Source organism: Bombina bombina, chromosome 1, assembly GCF_027579735.1.
Source record: "Bombina bombina isolate aBomBom1 chromosome 1, aBomBom1.pri, whole genome shotgun sequence".
NCBI classification, from domain to species: domain Eukaryota; kingdom Metazoa; phylum Chordata; class Amphibia; order Anura; family Bombinatoridae; genus Bombina; species Bombina bombina.
Window position 1 is genome coordinate 589,006,856 of NC_069499.1, and position 17,972 is coordinate 589,024,827.

Genomic DNA, 17,972 nt, shown 5'->3' on the forward strand with positions numbered 1-17,972 from the left:
CTCTTATTCAATAGAGCAGGGGTCAACAAATTGTATCAAAATCCAGGAGCTGCCCCATCAATTTAAGAGCCAATTACTTTAGCCCATGCCTATGATGATATATATATATGTATAACATGACCTGGGACACGAAGCGTGTGCAGGAAAGTTACTTTAGAAACACAGCATGAGGTGCAAGCTGATTATGAAGCAGCAGATTTACCAATGAGAGGCCACACTGACAGCTACTGAGCTTCTCGTGCTGAGCATATGAAGAAAAAAAGGTAATAGCTCAGATGGTGACGTTTTTACAACTGGAGGGCTTGAAAGGTAATTTAATGACTAGTGTTGTAAGCAGCTGTGCTACCAATGCATTCTGCAGGTAACTCATCAACAGATATGACACGCTTTACCCTGTTCTGTTAGCAATAAGAGAATGTAATAGGTAATCACACTGAGGAAACACACCAAGAGGAATGTAATAGGTAATCACACTGAGGAAACACACCAAGAGGAATGTAATAGGTAATCACACTGAGGAAACACACCAAGAGGAATGTAATAGGTAATCACACCAAGAGGAATGTAATAGGTAATCACACTGAGGAAACACACCAAGAGGAATGTAATAGGTAATCACACTGAGGAAACACACCAAGAGGAATGTACTAGGTAATCACACTGAGGAAACACACCAAGAGGAATGTAATAGGTAATCACACTGAGGAAACACACCAAGAGGAATGTAATAGGTAATCACACTGAGGAAACACACCAAGAGGAATGTAATAGGTAATCACACTGAGGAAACACACCAAGAGGAATGCAATAGGTAATCACACTGAGGAAACACACCAAGAGGAATGTAATAGGTAATCACACTGAGGAAACACACCAAGAGGAATGTAATAGGTAATCACACTGAGGAAACACACCAAGAGGAATGTAATAGGTAATCACACTGAGGAAAAACACACCAAGAGGAATGTAATAGGTAATCACACTGAGGAAACACACCAAGAGGAATGTAATAGGTAATCACACTGAGGAAAAACACACCAAGAGGAATGTAATAGGTAATCACACTGAGGAAACACACCAAGAGGAATGTAATAGGTAATCACACTGAGGAAACACACCAAGAGGAATGTAATAGGTAATCACACTGAGGAAACACACCAAGAGGAATGTAATAGGTAATCACACTGAGGAAACACACCAAGAGGAATGTAATAGGTAATCACACTGAGGAAACACACCAAGAGGAATGTAATAGGTAATCACACTGAGGAAACACACCAAGAGGAATGCAATAGGTAATCACACTGAGGAAACACACCAAGAGGAATGTAATAGGTAATCACACTGAGGAAACACACCAAGAGGAATGTAATAGGTAATCACACTGAGGAAACACACCAAGAGGAATGTAATAGGTAATCACACTGAGGAAACACACCAAGAGGAATGTAATAGGTAATCACACTGAGGAAACACACCAAGAGGAATGTAATAGGTAATCACACTGAGGAAACACACCAAGAGGAATGTAATAGGTAATCACACTGAGGAAACACACCAAGAGGAATGTAATAGGTAATCACACTGAGGAAACACACCAAGAGGAATGTAATAGGTAATCACACTGAGGAAACACACCAAGAGGAATGTAATAGGTAATCACACTGAGGAAACACACCAAGAGGAATGTAATAGGTAATCACACTGAGGAAACACACCAAGAGGAATGTAATAGGTAATCACACTGAGGAAACACACCAAGAGGAATGTAATAGGTAATCACACTGAGGAAACACACCAAGAGGAATGTAATAGGTAATCACACTGAGGAAACACACCAAGAGGAATGTAATAGGTAATCACACTGAGGAAACACACCAAGAGGAATGCAATAGGTAATCACACTGAGGAAACACACCAAGAGGAATGCAATAGGTAATCACACTGAGGAAACACACCAAGAGGAATGTAATAGGTAATCACACTGAGGAAACACACCAAGAGGAATGTAATAGGTAATCACACTGAGGAAACACACCAAGAGGAATGTAATAGGTAATCACACTGAGGAAACACACCAAGAGGAATGTAATAGGTAATCACACTGAGGAAACACACCAAGAGGAATGTAATAGGTAATCACACTGAGGAAACACACCAAGAGGAATGTAATAGGTAATCACACTGAGGAAACACACCAAGAGGAATGTAATAGGTAATCACACTGAGGAAAAACACACCAAGAGGAATGCAATAGGTAATCACACTGAGGAAACACACCAAGAGGAATGCAATAGGTAATCACACTGAGGAAACACACCAAGAGGAATGTAATAGGTAATCACACTGAGGAAACACACCAAGAGGAATGTAATAGGTAATCACACTGAGGAAACACACCAAGAGGAATGTAATAGGTAATCACACTGAGGAAAAACACACCAAGAGGAATGTAATAGGTAATCACACTGAGGAAACACACCAAGAGGAATGTAATAGGTAATCACACTGAGGAAACACACCAAGAGGAATGTAATAGGTAATCACACTGAGGAAACACACAAAGAGGAATGTAATAGGTAATCACACTGAGGAAACACACCAAGAGGAATGTAATAGGTAATCACACTGAGGAAACACACCAAGAGGAATGTAATAGGTAATCACACTGAGGAAACACACCAAGAGGAATGTAATAGGTAATCACACTGAGGAAACACACCAAGAGGAATGTAATAGGTAATCACACTGAGGAAACACACCAAGAGGAATGTAATAGGTAATCACTCTGAGGAAACACACCAAGAGGAATGTAATAGGTAATCACACTGAGGAAACACACCAAGAGGAATGTAATAGGTAATCACACTGAGGAAACACACCAAGAGGAATGTAATAGGTAATCACACTGAGGAAACACACCAAGAGCAATGTAATAGGTAATCACACTGAGGAAACACACCAAGAGGAATGTAATAGGTAATCACACTGAGGAAACACACCAAGAGGAATGTAATAGGTAATCACACTGAGGAAACACACCAAGAGGAATGTACTAGGTAATCACACTGAGGAAACACACCAAGAGGAATGTAATAGGTAATCACACTGAGGAAACACACCAAGAGGAATGTAATAGCTGGCAGACTCAGATTATAGTTCACAGAACATTAATTGGACATGTAGAAAACAGACCGGCTCCTAAGCTTTCCATTTCAGTTTTTTTAATCAAGATGGCAAGAGAAGGAAGAAATATTGATAATAGAAGTGAATTAGAAAGTTGCTAAAAATTGCATGCTCTATCTGAATCATACAATTTGTGTTTTGTAGCCCTTTAAAGATGGAACAATCGCATATAAAACAGGATACCCAAACGCAAATCAGAAATGTAGCAGGTATGGAAACAAAAATCACTGTATAATGTAGTATATTATGTTACTCACATTTTTTTCTGATAAAAAAAATCTGATCTTTTATTAAAGCGACACTGAAAACATTTTTTTTCTTTCATGATTCAGATAGAGCAAGACATTTGTAACCAACTTTCTAATTTACTCCTTTTATCAATTTTTCTTTGTTCTTTTGCTATCTTTATTTTAAAAGCAGGAATGTAAATCTTAGCAGCCAGCCCATTTTAGGTTCAGCATCATGGATCGTGCTTGCTTATTGGAGGCTTACATTTACCCACCAATAAGCAAGCATAACCCAGGTTGTCAACAAACAATGGTCCGTCTCCTATGCATCACATTCCTTCTTTTTAAATAAAGAGAACGAAGGAAAATTGATATTAGGAGTAAATTAGACAGTTGCCTAAAATTGCATGCTCTTTCAGAATCTTCAGCACTTTCCCACCTAGGTACTAAGATTTTTTTAAAAAAAATTTTTTTAATTTTTTATGTTTTGAACAATTTTTTTTTAAAACTTTATTTTTTATTTTTTTCAAGACTTACACTGTTGGAAAGGTTAGGCGATTATATTTCCAATAGCACTCAAGGGGTTAATGCAATTTGTACGATTTAGGGCTCATACTCTCTGTGCTTATAAAGGACTTTCGGAAATCCAAGTTGTTGGCAAGGTATGTATTTATTTCAAAAATATGATAGTTAAAAACAATTATACAATAAGATTTTACCTTTCGAGTCACCAAAGGCAATCAAATGGCTAAATTTGTAGACTATTCAGAGATCCTCAAATGAAAATTATTAGAAATAAAATTAGAGGCGCCCTTAATTCCTAGCAATGTTCCGCCAGTACTAATGTGCAAAAATGCTGCAAAACTGTCATAGAAAAAGTTGTAAATATTGTCAATAATACAACAAGAACAGTAATAATAAAAAAACAACCTACAAATAGATTTAAAACTTGTTAGGTTAAGAGTATCTTAATATGATATAGTTTACTATGATGAATAAACTATCTTTTTAACAATGTGTAATATGATAGTCCACACTCTCAGAGGTATTTATAATCTCCAGGCAGCAATCTCATTCCAGAAAGGTGTTGGCAATCACAGGTTCTGTTCAAAAAGAGAAAAGAGAGAAGAGAGAAGAGGCGCCAAATGGTGTGTATCGTTTTGAATTCAGTAGGCCTTGCCCCCAAATAAAAACTACTTACAAAATTTCCAGCACTTGAGAAGTGCCACAAATGCCTTCTGAACTATTAGCAGCCGTCCAGCTAGCTGAAATGTATCAGAACTGCTTCTATACTGTGCTGTTTAAGACAAAAAACACAAAAGTGCCACAATAGTGTGTATCAGTGTGATCATTTGATATAGCGCAACAAATGTAATGTACTCACAAGATGTAATGCACTTGAGAAGTGCCACAAGAGCCTCCTGGACACTTGTCAGCTGTCCAGCTCACTGATAGCATCGATCTCCCCTAGGTTCACTTGTTCGGCTCACACATGGGCTCCAATGCAGCACACTTAGATCTCCCTGCAGCTCAATGTTCAGATGAGTGCAAGTATGGCTACCAATATTGGATGTGCAAAGTTGCTAAAAATTGCCGTGCTACTTGTACTGGTTAGTTAAAAATATATATTTATTAAAAACAATGTTACACTACGCGTTTCCCGGTTACTCAGACCGCTTCCTCAGGTGTAATTTCAGATACAAAGTAGCAAAATTTTATAGCCCCATATCGGCGTTTATTCAGAGATCCTGTATGTGAATGTAACACCACGATGGTAAAGCGTGCCTGTGCGGTTATGTAGAAGTGATAGAATTAGTCTCTTGCTATAGCGCCACCCTCTCTGGTGACATTGCAAATCAGACGTCTTTCTCCTACAGAAAGACTTTCAGCTATACTTGTTGGATTTATTGATTTAAGAAATTCAACAATTAAAAGGGACAGTCTAGTCAAAATTAAACTTTCATGATTCAGAAATGGCGTGTAATTTTAAAGAATTTTCCAATTTACTTTTGTCATCAAATGTGCTTTGTTCTCTTGTTATTCTTAGTTGAAAGCTAAACATAGGTAGGCTCCTATGCTAATTTCAGAGCCCTTGAATGCATTTGACAGTTTTTCACAACTAGAGGGCGTTAGTTTATGTGTGCTATATAGATAACATTGTGCTCATGCCCGTGGAGTTACTTATGAGAGGGCACTAGTTAGATAAAATACAAGTCTGTCAAAAGTAATGAAATAAGGGGGCAATCTGCAGAAGCTTAGATACAAGGTAATCACAGAGGTAAATAGTATATTAATAGAACTGTTGGTTATGCAAAACTGGGGAATGGGTAATAAAGGGATTATCTATATTTTTAAAAATTCTGGAGTAGACTGTCCCTTTAATGTATGTCGGTATACCAACCATAGAGGGGGGGGGGGGCAGCACCTGATTAACTCCAGGAGAAAGCAACAGCTCACAACCTCCAATGAAATGTACCTTTCAAGAGACAACAGGGAAATGCTAGAACGCATCAACTAGAGAAATAAACACACCAGTAGGAATAACTCATAGACCAAGAAGATGGCACCAGTTAATGGATGCCAGATTAAATTAATGCACAAATACACAGGCTCAGAAGAAGGCCATAGCTGAAAGGCTTCAAACTTGAGCACCAAAAGGCCATGGCTAACTCATTTTATATAACGTTGTCAACAATCCATAGATAGTCTCAGTAGGTTGAGGGCTATGTGTGTGTTACATATTTTACATAGAAAACATTTGAGTAACTAATAATGCTCCCCAGCGAGGAACTCATTTTCATTAGATTGGTGTGGTAAGTACCTAGTGAGCTGATGGGCAACATGCAGTTTTTGGTTGATATTTCACAAGTGGCTGGTATGTAACGAGCCATAGCCTGTGGTTTGGCTTTTAAGGTTTCCAAACGGCAGATTGTGAAACACAAAGCATGATTATTTTACTGTCACCTAATACACAAATTTCGTGTGATACTATCTTTATATGCTAGGAGAGTTTATCTATATGACCTGATCTAGAACAGCAGCTTCCTTCCATGTACTGTATATATTTTAATAAGTTGTAAAATTAATTTAGATGTTGCTCTGGGAATACAATCAAATCCCTGATGAAAAAACAGATGTATACCAAAGGCATAGTACTATGCATTATAATAGCAACAACAAGCCATAGAAATCAAGTAATGTTTTCAAGATACAAACAGCAAGGAATTATTAAAATTGATACTTCTATAATCCAGGGTTTAACAAACCCGGGTGCCAGGGAGCCACTGGCACCCTAAAATAAGACCCAGAAGCCCTGGTTTAGAGTCCCCAATACATGGATGCCGCCGCCCCCCCCTTTCTTACTGCCAGACCCCACAAGACAAACCTAAATATAGCATGCTGCAGCTAGATGCTTTCTAGGCCTCACAGCAGTAAAATAAAAATCCATCTTTTATATAATATAATGTGTGTGTGTACGAAATAAATATAGGTAGATTATAGATACTTTCTAATATTATAACATTATAACATATACAAAACACACATTCATAGCACAATTTAACATACAGTTGTGCTCGTACGTTTACATACCCTGGCAGAATTCATGATTTATTGGCCATTTTTCTGAGAATATGAATGATAACACACAAACTTTTCTTTCACTCATGGTTAGTGTTTGTCTGAAGCCATTTATTATCAATCAACTGTGTTTACTCTTTTTAAATCATAATGACAACAGAAACTACCCAATTGACTCTGATCAAATGTTTACATACCCTGGTGATTTTGGCCTGATAACATGCACACAAGTTGACACAAAAATAAAAAAAAACAAATTGTGACATTCCCACTGTAGATCACCACGTGTTGTGGACACATGTTCCACATTTCAGGCAGTGTAGCTCGATCCTGCAAGACAATGCCCGGACCATCCCATTTGTAACTGTACAGGAGATAATTTTCAGCTGAAAATGATATAAATAAACAAATATATATTCTTTCAAAAGCAGACAGGAAAGATCAATTTGAAAATCTACAAAAAAAAAAAAAAAAAGAAAAAAAAAGGGAAGCTATAGTTTTGATAAGCAAAATACACTTATAGAAGAGGCATCCTGTTGTAAAAGGAATTTTAGGGGGAAAAAAAAAGAGAGAAAAAAGGGGGAAAAAGTAAAAACATTTAGAAGGAAATAATGGTTGTCCTTACCATATAAATAAACTAGTGCTTTTTCAGTTAATATATCACAATTAATTGTAGTTCATAGTGAATGGGCAATACAACTCATACATTTTTGGAACTTCAAGAAAAACATAGGAATCCTACGCATATCCAAATTACAACAACAACTACTAAAGGACTTGTGCAGGTTTAATCTCAAGTTACAAATCTTTTAGGAGTTTTTCAAATTCCTAGTGTGATAGAATTGAACACAGTTTAGTTAAAAAATGGCCATTTTTTACAGCAGAAAATTAATTTGGCTCAGAAAAGCACTCATACAAATGACAAAAGATTGAATGGAAAAAAAGGCAAACAAAACACAAAAATACAGTTTTAGAAAAAAAGTCAAAAGGAAAAAACTAAAGATCCCATTAACCCAAGACATACAAAATGTAGTTAAGAGGGATTCAAACCAAACACAACACTTAAAATATTAAATTAAAAACAAAAAAAGGCAAACTTTAAAAAATAAAATATATACACAATATACCAGCGTTCAGGAAACCGATAGAACCATCCTCACCTGTGATCTGTTTGCTTGTAATTAGTGTGTATGTATAAAGGTCAATGAGTTTCTGGACTCCTGACAGACCCTTGCATCTTTCATCCAGTGCTGGACTGACGTTTCTGGATTCTGAGTCATGGGGAAAGCAAAAGAATTGTCAAAGGATCTGCGGGAAAAGGTAGTTGAACTTTATGAAACAGGAAAGGGATATAAAAAGATATCCAAGGAATTGAGAATGCAAATCAGCAGTGTTCAAACTCTAATAAAGAAGTGGAAAATGAGGGGTTCTGTTGAAACCAAACCACGGTCAGGTAGACCAACTAAAATTTCAGCCAGGAAAATTGTCCGGGATGCAAAGACAAACCCACAAATAACTTCAGGTTTAAATACGGGACTCTCTGAAAACATGTGGTGTGGCTGTTTCAAGATGCACAATAAGGATGCACTTGAAGAAAGATGGGCTGCATGGTCGAGTCGCCAGAAGAAAGCCATTACTACGCAAATGCCACAAAGTATCCCGCTTACAATACGCCAAACAGCACAGAGACAAGCCTCAAACCTTCTGGCACAAAGTCATTTGGAGTGATGAGACCAAAATTGAGCTTTTTGGCCACAACCATAAACGCTACATTTGGAGAGGAGTCAACAAGGCCTATGATGAAAGGTACACCATTCCTACTGTGAAACACGGAGGTGGATCGCTGATGTTTTGGGGATGTGTGAGCTACAAAGGCACAGGAAATTTGGTCAGAATTGATGGCAAGAAGAATGCAGTATGTTATCAAACAGAACCCCTCATTTTCCACTTCTTGATTAGAGTTTGAACACTGATGATTTGCATTCTGAATTCCTTGGATATCTTTTTATATCCCTTTCCTGTTTTATACAGTTCAAATACCGTTTCCCGCAGATCCTTTGACAATTCTTTTGCTTTGCCCATTACCTAGAAACCAGAAACATCAGTGCAGCACTGGATGAAAGATGCAAGGGTCTGTCAGGAGTCCAGAAACTCATTGACCTTTTATACATACACACTAATTACAAGCAAACCGATCACAGGTGATAATGGTTACCTTTAATAGCCATTCAAACCCCTTTGTGTCAACTTGTGTGCATGTTATCAGGCCAAAATCACCAGGGTATGTAAACTTTTTATCAGGGTCATTTGGGTAGTTTCTGTTGTCATTATGATTTAAAAAGAGTAAACACAGCTGATTGATAATACATGGCTTCAGACAAACACTAACCATGAGTGAAAGAAAAGTTTTTGTGTTCTCATTCATATTCTCAGAAAAATGGCCAAGAAATCATAAATTCTGCCAGGGTATGTAAACTTATGAGCACAACTGTACATTGGTCCCATGTAACTGCTATACTTTACCTTCAGTGGCCGTTAATTATGCAGCTGCATCAAGTATAAAGAGATGATTCTTTTTGAAAATAAATATTCTTAAGTCATTTAAACTAAAGGCCTGAGGCCTTATGCTTTTATTAAAAAGTGACATATGTAAATGACAATGGAACATGTTGCTTGACAATTTGTCCCATGAGCCTGACCTGTTTTTTCCCAAGTTGTCTGCAACTTCAAAGATGCTGCCGGGAAAAGCTATCAGGTTGGTGACACATATTGAAGAATTATATTGTAGGTGCTCAAGGCCGCATATGCACGAACAACAGTTAAAGTCGATTACATCTAAATCATTTTTGCATGTCTGTATGGAAACACAATTAACAGCTCATTTTTATGGGGATAATCGTTTGATAACTTTAAATTTGCATTCATGTGGGTCCTTCTATGTAAATATGGAACAGACACTTGCCAGTAATAAATGACAGCCTTTGTCTCAAAACATATTCTGCCTCATATAAATTGTATTCCTTTATTTATTATACATTATAATAGAGAATGACATGCAAGATTAAAAAAACAACAAAGAAAAGGGTCAAAATCTGAACTTACACAGAAAAACATGTTTGGGAAGAAGTGAAATCGTGAGAGACACCATGATCATGATAAGAATATTTCCCGAATATGGGTGTAAAGAAAAATCATATTTCATGTTCAGTGTACTGTGATATTCCTGTCAGCATAACAAATGATTTGGTGCTTTGTAATACAGGAGTTGGCCCTCCCTTTTATTTCTTTCTTTTTGTAGAAGACCAGCAATAGTATTTGCATACAGATAAAACTAGTATCATTTTAAAAGGTATATGAAACCCAAAATATTTATTTCATGATTTAAATAGAAGGTCATTTTTTAAAAAACAACTTTCCAATTTACTTCTAAATTGGACAGTTTTTCAAAATTGTGTACTCTCTCTCAACAATTTCCAAACCTGTCCTAAGGCCTCCATAACCGGACAGATTTTGAGGATATCTGAACTAGAGCACAGGTGAAATAATCAGCTGATTAGTAAACATGGTTATTTTACCTACTCTCATAAAAGGTAATCCTAAATATCTGACCTGTTGGTGCACCTAAGGACAGGCTTGAAAACCAGTGCTTTATCTTAAAATGATTGTAAAGTTAAATGAATAAATGCCCAGCAACTAAAAGTATTCTTAAAACAGTGGCACTTTCATTCATTAAACTTTACAATGATGCTTATTTTTTAAAAATACTTATCTTTGGGTTATGGTAAATAGAACGCCTATACTTCTCCCACATCTGCTGCTTTCTTTAGCAGAACGATGACAAATCCGGGTTCCTCCAATCGTTGTGTGCCCCCTTTGGCGTCCAGCTCGCGTGGCATGCAACGATTGGAGGAAGCCGGATAGTCATGGATATGCTAATGAAAGCAGCAGCTGCGGGTGAAGGATCGGCGATAGGTTTACCATAACGCAAAAGTATTTAAGAAAATAAGCGTCATTGTAAAGTTTAATGAATAAAAAAGTGTCCCTATTTTTAAGATTACTTGTATTTACCTTATTCATTAAACTTTACAATCACTTTAATCATTAAGGAAATATTTTGGGTTGCATGTCCCTTTGAGGCAAATCCTTTTTTATTAACTACAAAAATATTGTGTGTGGCTTTAGTGTCCCACAAAATATGTCACTGGAGAAGTATAGAATTAACCAATTTTTCATGGGCATTGTAGGAGCACTTAATAGGGTCCCAAATGATTCATATGGTTAACAAGGAGACTTTATACTCAGTGAAGCTTTATAAATGAATATACTGTATATGTGCTTAATTATGCTAAAGCCTTATACACACACACATAAGTATATGTACAGTAAAGTGCAAACTGGTTTTATTCAACCATTCATTAAAAACAGAATTTATGTTTACCTGATAAATTACTTTCTCCAACGGTGTGTCCGGTCCACGGCGTCATCCTTACTTGTGGGATATTCTCCTCCCCAACAGGAAATGGCAAAGAGCCCAGCAAAGCTGGTCACATGATCCCTCCTAGGCTCCGCCTACCCCAGTCATTCGACCGACGTTAAGGAGGAATATTTGCATAGGAGAAACCATATGATACCGTGGTGACTGTAGTTAAAGAAAATAAATTATCAGACCTGATTAAAAAACCAGGGCGGGCCGTGGACCGGACACACCGTTGGAGAAAGTAATTTATCAGGTAAACATAAATTCTGTTTTCTCCAACATAGGTGTGTCCGGTCCACGGCGTCATCCTTACTTGTGGGAACCAATACCAAAGCTTTAGGACACGGATGATGGGAGGGAGCAAATCAGGTCACCTAGATGGAAGGCACCACGGCTTGCAAAACCTTTCTCCCAAAAATAGCCTCAGAAGAAGCAAAAGTATCAAACTTGTAAAATTTGGTAAAAGTGTGCAGTGAAGACCAAGTCGCTGCCCTACATATCTGATCAACAGAAGCCTCGTTCTTGAAGGCCCATGTGGAAGCCACAGCCCTAGTGGAATGAGCTGTGATTCTTTCGGGAGGCTGCCGTCCGGCAGTCTCGTAAGCCAATCTGATGATGCTTTTAATCCAAAAAGAGAGAGAGGTAGAAGTTGCTTTTTGACCTCTCCTTTTACCGGAATAAACAACAAACAAGGAAGATGTTTGTCTAAAATCCTTTGTAGCGTCTAAATAGAATTTTAGAGCGCGAACAACATCCAAATTGTGCAACAAACGTTCCTTCTTTGAAACTGGTTTCGGGCACAGAGAAGGTACGATAATCTCCTGGTTAATGTTTTTGTTAGAAACAACTTTTGGAAGAAAACCAGGTTTAGTACGTAAAACCACCTTATCTGCATGGAACACCAGATAAGGAGGAGAACACTGCAGAGCAGATAATTCTGAAACTCTTCTAGCAGAAGAAATTGCAACCAAAAACAAAACTTTCCAAGATAATAACTTAATATCAACGGAATGTAAGGGTTCAAACGGAACCCCCTGAAGAACTGAAAGAACTAAGTTGAGACTCCAAGGAGGAGTCAAAGGTTTGTAAACAGGCTTGATTCTAACCAGAGCCTGAACAAAGGCTTGAACATCTGGCACAGCTGCCAGCTTTTTGTGAAGTAACACAGACAAGGCAGAAATCTGTCCCTTCAGGGAACTTGCAGATAATCCTTTTTCCAATCCTTCTTGAAGGAAGGATAGAATCTTAGGAATCTTAACCTTGTCCCAAGGGAATCCTTTAGATTCACACCAACAGATATATTTTTTCCAAATTTTGTGGTAAATCTTTCTAGTTACAGGCTTTCTGGCCTGAACAAGAGTATCGATAACAGAATCTGAGAACCCTCGCTTCGATAAGATCAAGCGTTCAATCTCCAAGCAGTCAGCTGGAGTGAGACCAGATTCGGATGTTCGAACGGACCTTGAACAAGAAGGTCTCGTCTCAAAGGTAGCTTCCATGGTGGAGCCGATGACATATTCACCAGATCTGCATACCAAGTCCTGCGTGGCCACGCAGGAGCTATCAAGATCACCAACGCCCTCTCCTGATTGATCCTGGCTACAAGCCTGGGGATGAGAGGAAACGGCGGGAATACATAAGCTAGTTTGAAGGTCCAAGGTGCTACTAGTGCATCCACTAGAGCCGCCTTGGGATCCCTGGATCTGGACCCGTAGCAAGGAACTTTGAAGTTCTGACGAGAGGCCATCAGATCCATGTCTGGAATGCCCCACAGTTGAGTGATTTGGACAAAGATTTCCGGATGGAGTTCCCACTCCCCCGGATGCAATGTCTGACGACTCAGAAAATCCGCTTCCCAATTTTCCACTCCTGGGATGTGGATTGCAGACAGGTGGCAGGAGTGAGACTCCGCCCATTGAATGATTTTGGTCACTTCTTCCATCGCCAGGGAACTCCTTGTTCCCCCCTGATGGTTGATGTACGCAACAGTTGTCATGTTGTCTGATTGAAACCGTATGAACTTGGCCCTCGCTAGCTGAGGCCAAGCCTTGAGAGCATTGAATATCGCTCTCAGTTCCAGAATATTTATCGGTAGAAGAGATTCTTCCCGAGACCAAAGACCCTGAGCTTTCAGGGATCCCCAGACCGCGCCCCAGCCCATCAGACTGGCGTCGGTCGTGACAATGACCCACTCTGGTCTGCGGAAGGTCATCCCTTGTGACAGGTTGTCCAGGGACAGCCACCAACGGAGTGAGTCTCTGGTCCTCTGATTTACTTGTATCCTCGGAGACAAGTCTGTATAGTCCCCATTCCACTGACTGAGCATGCACAGTTGTAATGGTCTTAGATGAATGCGCGCAAAAGGAACTATGTCCATTGCCGCTACCATCAAACCTATCACTTCCATGCACTGCGCTATGGAAGGAAGAGGAACGGAATGAAGTATCCGACAAGAGTCTAGAAGTCTTGTTTTTCTGGCCTCTGTCAGAAAAATCCTCATTTCTAAGGAGTCTATTATTGTTCCCAAGAAGGGAACCCTTGTCGACGGAGATAGAGAACTCTTTTCCACGTTCACTTTCCATCCGTGAGATCTGAGAAAGGCCAGGACGATGTCCGTGTGAGCCTTTGCTTGAGGAAGGGACGACGCTTGAATCAGAATGTCGTCCAAGTAAGGTACTACAGCAATGCCCCTTGGTCTTAGCACAGCTAGAAGGGACCCTAGTACCTTTGTGAAAATCCTTGGAGCAGTGGCTAATCCGAAAGGAAGCGCCACAAACTGGTAATGCTTGTCCAGGAATGCGAACCTTAGGAACCGATGATGTTCCTTGTGGATAGGAATATGTAGATACGCATCCTTTAAATCCACCGTGGTCATGAATTGACCTTCCTGGATGGAAGGAAGAATTGTTCGAATGGTTTCCATCTTGAACGATGGAACCTTGAGAAACTTGTTTAAGATCTTGAGATCTAAGATTGGTCTGAACGTTCCCTCTTTTTTGGGAACTATGAACAGATTGGAGTAGAACCCCATCCCTTGTTCTCCTAATGGAACAGGATGAATCACTCCCATTGTTAACAGGTCTTCTACACAATGTAAGAATGCCTGTCTTTTTATGTGGTCTGAAGACAACTGAGACCTGTGGAACCTCCCCCTTGGGGGAAGCCCCTTGAATTCCAGAAGATAACCTTGGGAGACTATTTCTAGTGTCCAAGGATCCAGAACATCTCTTGCCCAAGCCTGAGCGAAGAGAGAGAGTCTGCCCCCCACCAGATCCGGTCCCGGATCGGGGGCCAACATTTCATGCTGTCTTGGTAGCAGTGGCAGGTTTCTTGGCCTGCTTTCCCTTGTTCCAGCCTTGCATTGGTCTCCAAGCTTGCTTGGCTTGAGAAATATTACCCTCTTGCTTAGAGGACGTAGCACTTTGGGCTGGTCCGTTTCTACGAAAGGGACGAAAATTAGGTTTATTTTTGGCCTTGAAAGGCCGATCCTGAGGAAGGGCATGGCCCTTACCCCCAGTGATATCAGAGATAATCTCTTTCAAGTCAGGGCCAAACAGCGTTTTCCCCTTGAAAGGAATGTTAAGTAGCTTGTTCTTGGAAGACGCATCAGCTGACCAAGATTTCAACCAAAGCGCTCTGCGCGCCACAATAGCAAACCCAGAATTCTTAGCCGCTAACCTAGCCAATTGCAAAGTGGCGTCTAGGGTGAAAGAATTAGCCAATTTGAGAGCATTGATTCTGTCCATAATCTCCTCATAAGGAGGAGAATCACTATCGACCGCCTTTACCAGCTCATCGAACCAGAAACATGCGGCTGTAGCGACAGGGACAATGCATGAAATTGGTTGTAGAAGGTAACCCTGCTGAACAAACATCTTTTTAAGTAAACCTTCTAATTTTTTATCCATAGGATCTTTGAAAGCACAACTATCTTCTATGGGTATAGTGGTGCGTTTGTTTAAAGTGGAAACCGCTCCCTCGACCTTGGGGACTGTCTGCCATAAGTCCTTTCTGGGGTCGACCATAGGAAACAATTTTTTAAATATGGGGGGAGGGACGAAAGGAATACCGGGCCTTTCCCATTCTTTATTTACAATGTCCGCCACCCGCTTGGGTATAGGAAAAGCTTCTGGGAGCCCCGGGACCTCTAGGAACTTGTCCATTTTACATAGCTTCTCTGGGATGACCAAATTGTCACAATCATCCAGAGTGGATAATACCTCCTTAAGCAGAGCGCGGAGATGTTCCAACTTAAATTTAAACGTAATCACATCAGGTTCAGCTTGTTGAGAAATGTTCCCTGAATCTGTAATTTCTCCCTCAGACAAAACCTCCCTGGCCCCATCAGACTGGTTTAGGGGCCCTTCAGAACCATTATTATCAGCGTCGTCATGCTCTTCAGTATCTAAAACAGAGCAGTCGCGCTTACGCTGATAAGTGTGCATTTTGGCTAAAATGTTTTTGACAGAATTATCCATTACAGCCGTTAATTGTTGCATAGTAAGGAGTATTGGCGCGCTAGATGTACTAGGGGCCTCCTGAGTGGGCAAGACTCGTGTAGACGAAGGAGGGAATGATGCAGTACCATGCTTACTCCCCTCACTTGAGGAATCATCTTGGGCATCATTGTCATTGTCACATAAATCACATTTATTTAAATGAGAAGGAACTCTAGCTTCCCCACATTCAGAACACAGTCTATCTGGTAGTTCAGACATGTTAAACAGGCATAAACTTGATAACAAAGTACAAAAAACGTTTTAAAATAAAACCGTTACTGTCACTTTAAATTTTAAACTGAACACACTTTATTACTGCAATTGCGAAAAAATATGAAGGAATTTTTCAAAATTCACCAAAATTTCACCACAGTGTCTTAAAGCCTTAAAAGTATTGCACACCAAATTTGGAAGCTTTAACCCTTAAAATAACGGAACCGGAGCCGTTTTTAACTTTAACCCCTTTACAGTCCCTGGTATCTGCTTTGCTGAGACCCAACCAAGCCCAAAGGGGAATACGATACCAAATGACGCCTTCAGAAAGTCTTTTCTATGTATCAGAACTCCTCACACATGCGACTGCATGTCATGCCTCTCAAAAACAAGTGCGCAACACCGGCGCGAAAATGAGGCTCTGCCTATGATTTGGGAAAGCCCCTAAAGAATAAGGTGTCTAAAAAAGTGCCTGCCGATATAATCTTATCAAAATACCCAGATTAAATGATTCCTCAAGGCTAAATATGTGTTAATAATGAATCGATTTAGCCCAGAAAAAGTCTACAGTCTTAATAAGCCCTTGTGAAGCCCTTATTTACTATCTTAATAAACATGGCTTACCGGATCCCATAGGGAAAATGACAGCTTCCAGCATTACATCGTCTTGTTAGAATGTGTCATACCTCAAGCAGCAAGAGACTGCTCACTGTTCCCCCAACTGAAGTTAATTCCTCTCAACAGTCCTGCGTGGAACAGCCATGGATTTTAGTAACGGTTGCTAAAATCATTTTCCTCATACAAACAGAAATCTTCATCTCTTTTCTGTTTCTGAGTAAATAGTACATACCAGCACTATTTTAAAATAACAAACTCTTGATTGAATAATAAAAACTACAGTTAAACACTAAAAAACTCTAAGCCATCTCCGTGGAGATGTTGCCTGTACAACGGCAAAGAGAATGACTGGGGTAGGCGGAGCCTAGGAGGGATCATGTGACCAGCTTTGCTGGGCTCTTTGCCATTTCCTGTTGGGGAGGAGAATATCCCACAAGTAAGGATGACGCCGTGGACCGGACACACCTATGTTGGAGAAAAGCAGTACAATATTGTCACTTATTATTAAAGATTATGTAAAACTGAGACAAATCATTTTTATAAAGATTTAAATGTGGCTGAATCATTAATGTTTAATTTTGACTTTGCTGTCACTTTAATTTCAGGGACCAATATGACAAAATAAATAACTTTATTTGAAAATGAAGGGGGTCACACTAGTAATCATTAGGCTATTGCACACTACTATTTTGTGATATATATATATATATATATATATATATATATATATATATATATATATATTTCAAAATGACATATTGGCATTAACACAATAAAACCTAGAAGAATTCACATAAGGAAACCCCACTGTGTCAAAACACATATCTGATTACAAAAATATAGATAGTAGCTTGTGTCATACACAGGGCCAAGTATTTTGTGTCTCCACAGCTTCCCTGGTTTACAGTCCCAATTGTCAGAAAGGCTCATCAACTACCTGTGTTTATTCTTGTAGTCAAAATGTTGCCAAAAGTAACGTCTCAAAGTACAGCTCATAAGGGTTATGATTCAGATGCAGATGGATACCCTGTGCCTTATTTAAAGGAAAATTAAACCCACATTTTTTCTTTTATGATTAAGATAGAGAATTCTTTAAGCAACTTTCTAATTTACTCCTATTATAATTTTTTGCTATCTTTATTTCAAAAGGCAGGAATGTAAGCTTAGAAGACG

General features: G+C 39.2%; 1 protein-coding gene across 2 annotated transcripts in view; it reads right to left on the reverse strand.

Moving 5' to 3' along the window:
• Positions 1-17,972, reverse strand: part of LOC128645682 (arf-GAP with GTPase, ANK repeat and PH domain-containing protein 1-like) — a 607,927-nt gene that overhangs the window by 317,773 nt on the left and 272,182 nt on the right. The window lies entirely within an intron of this gene.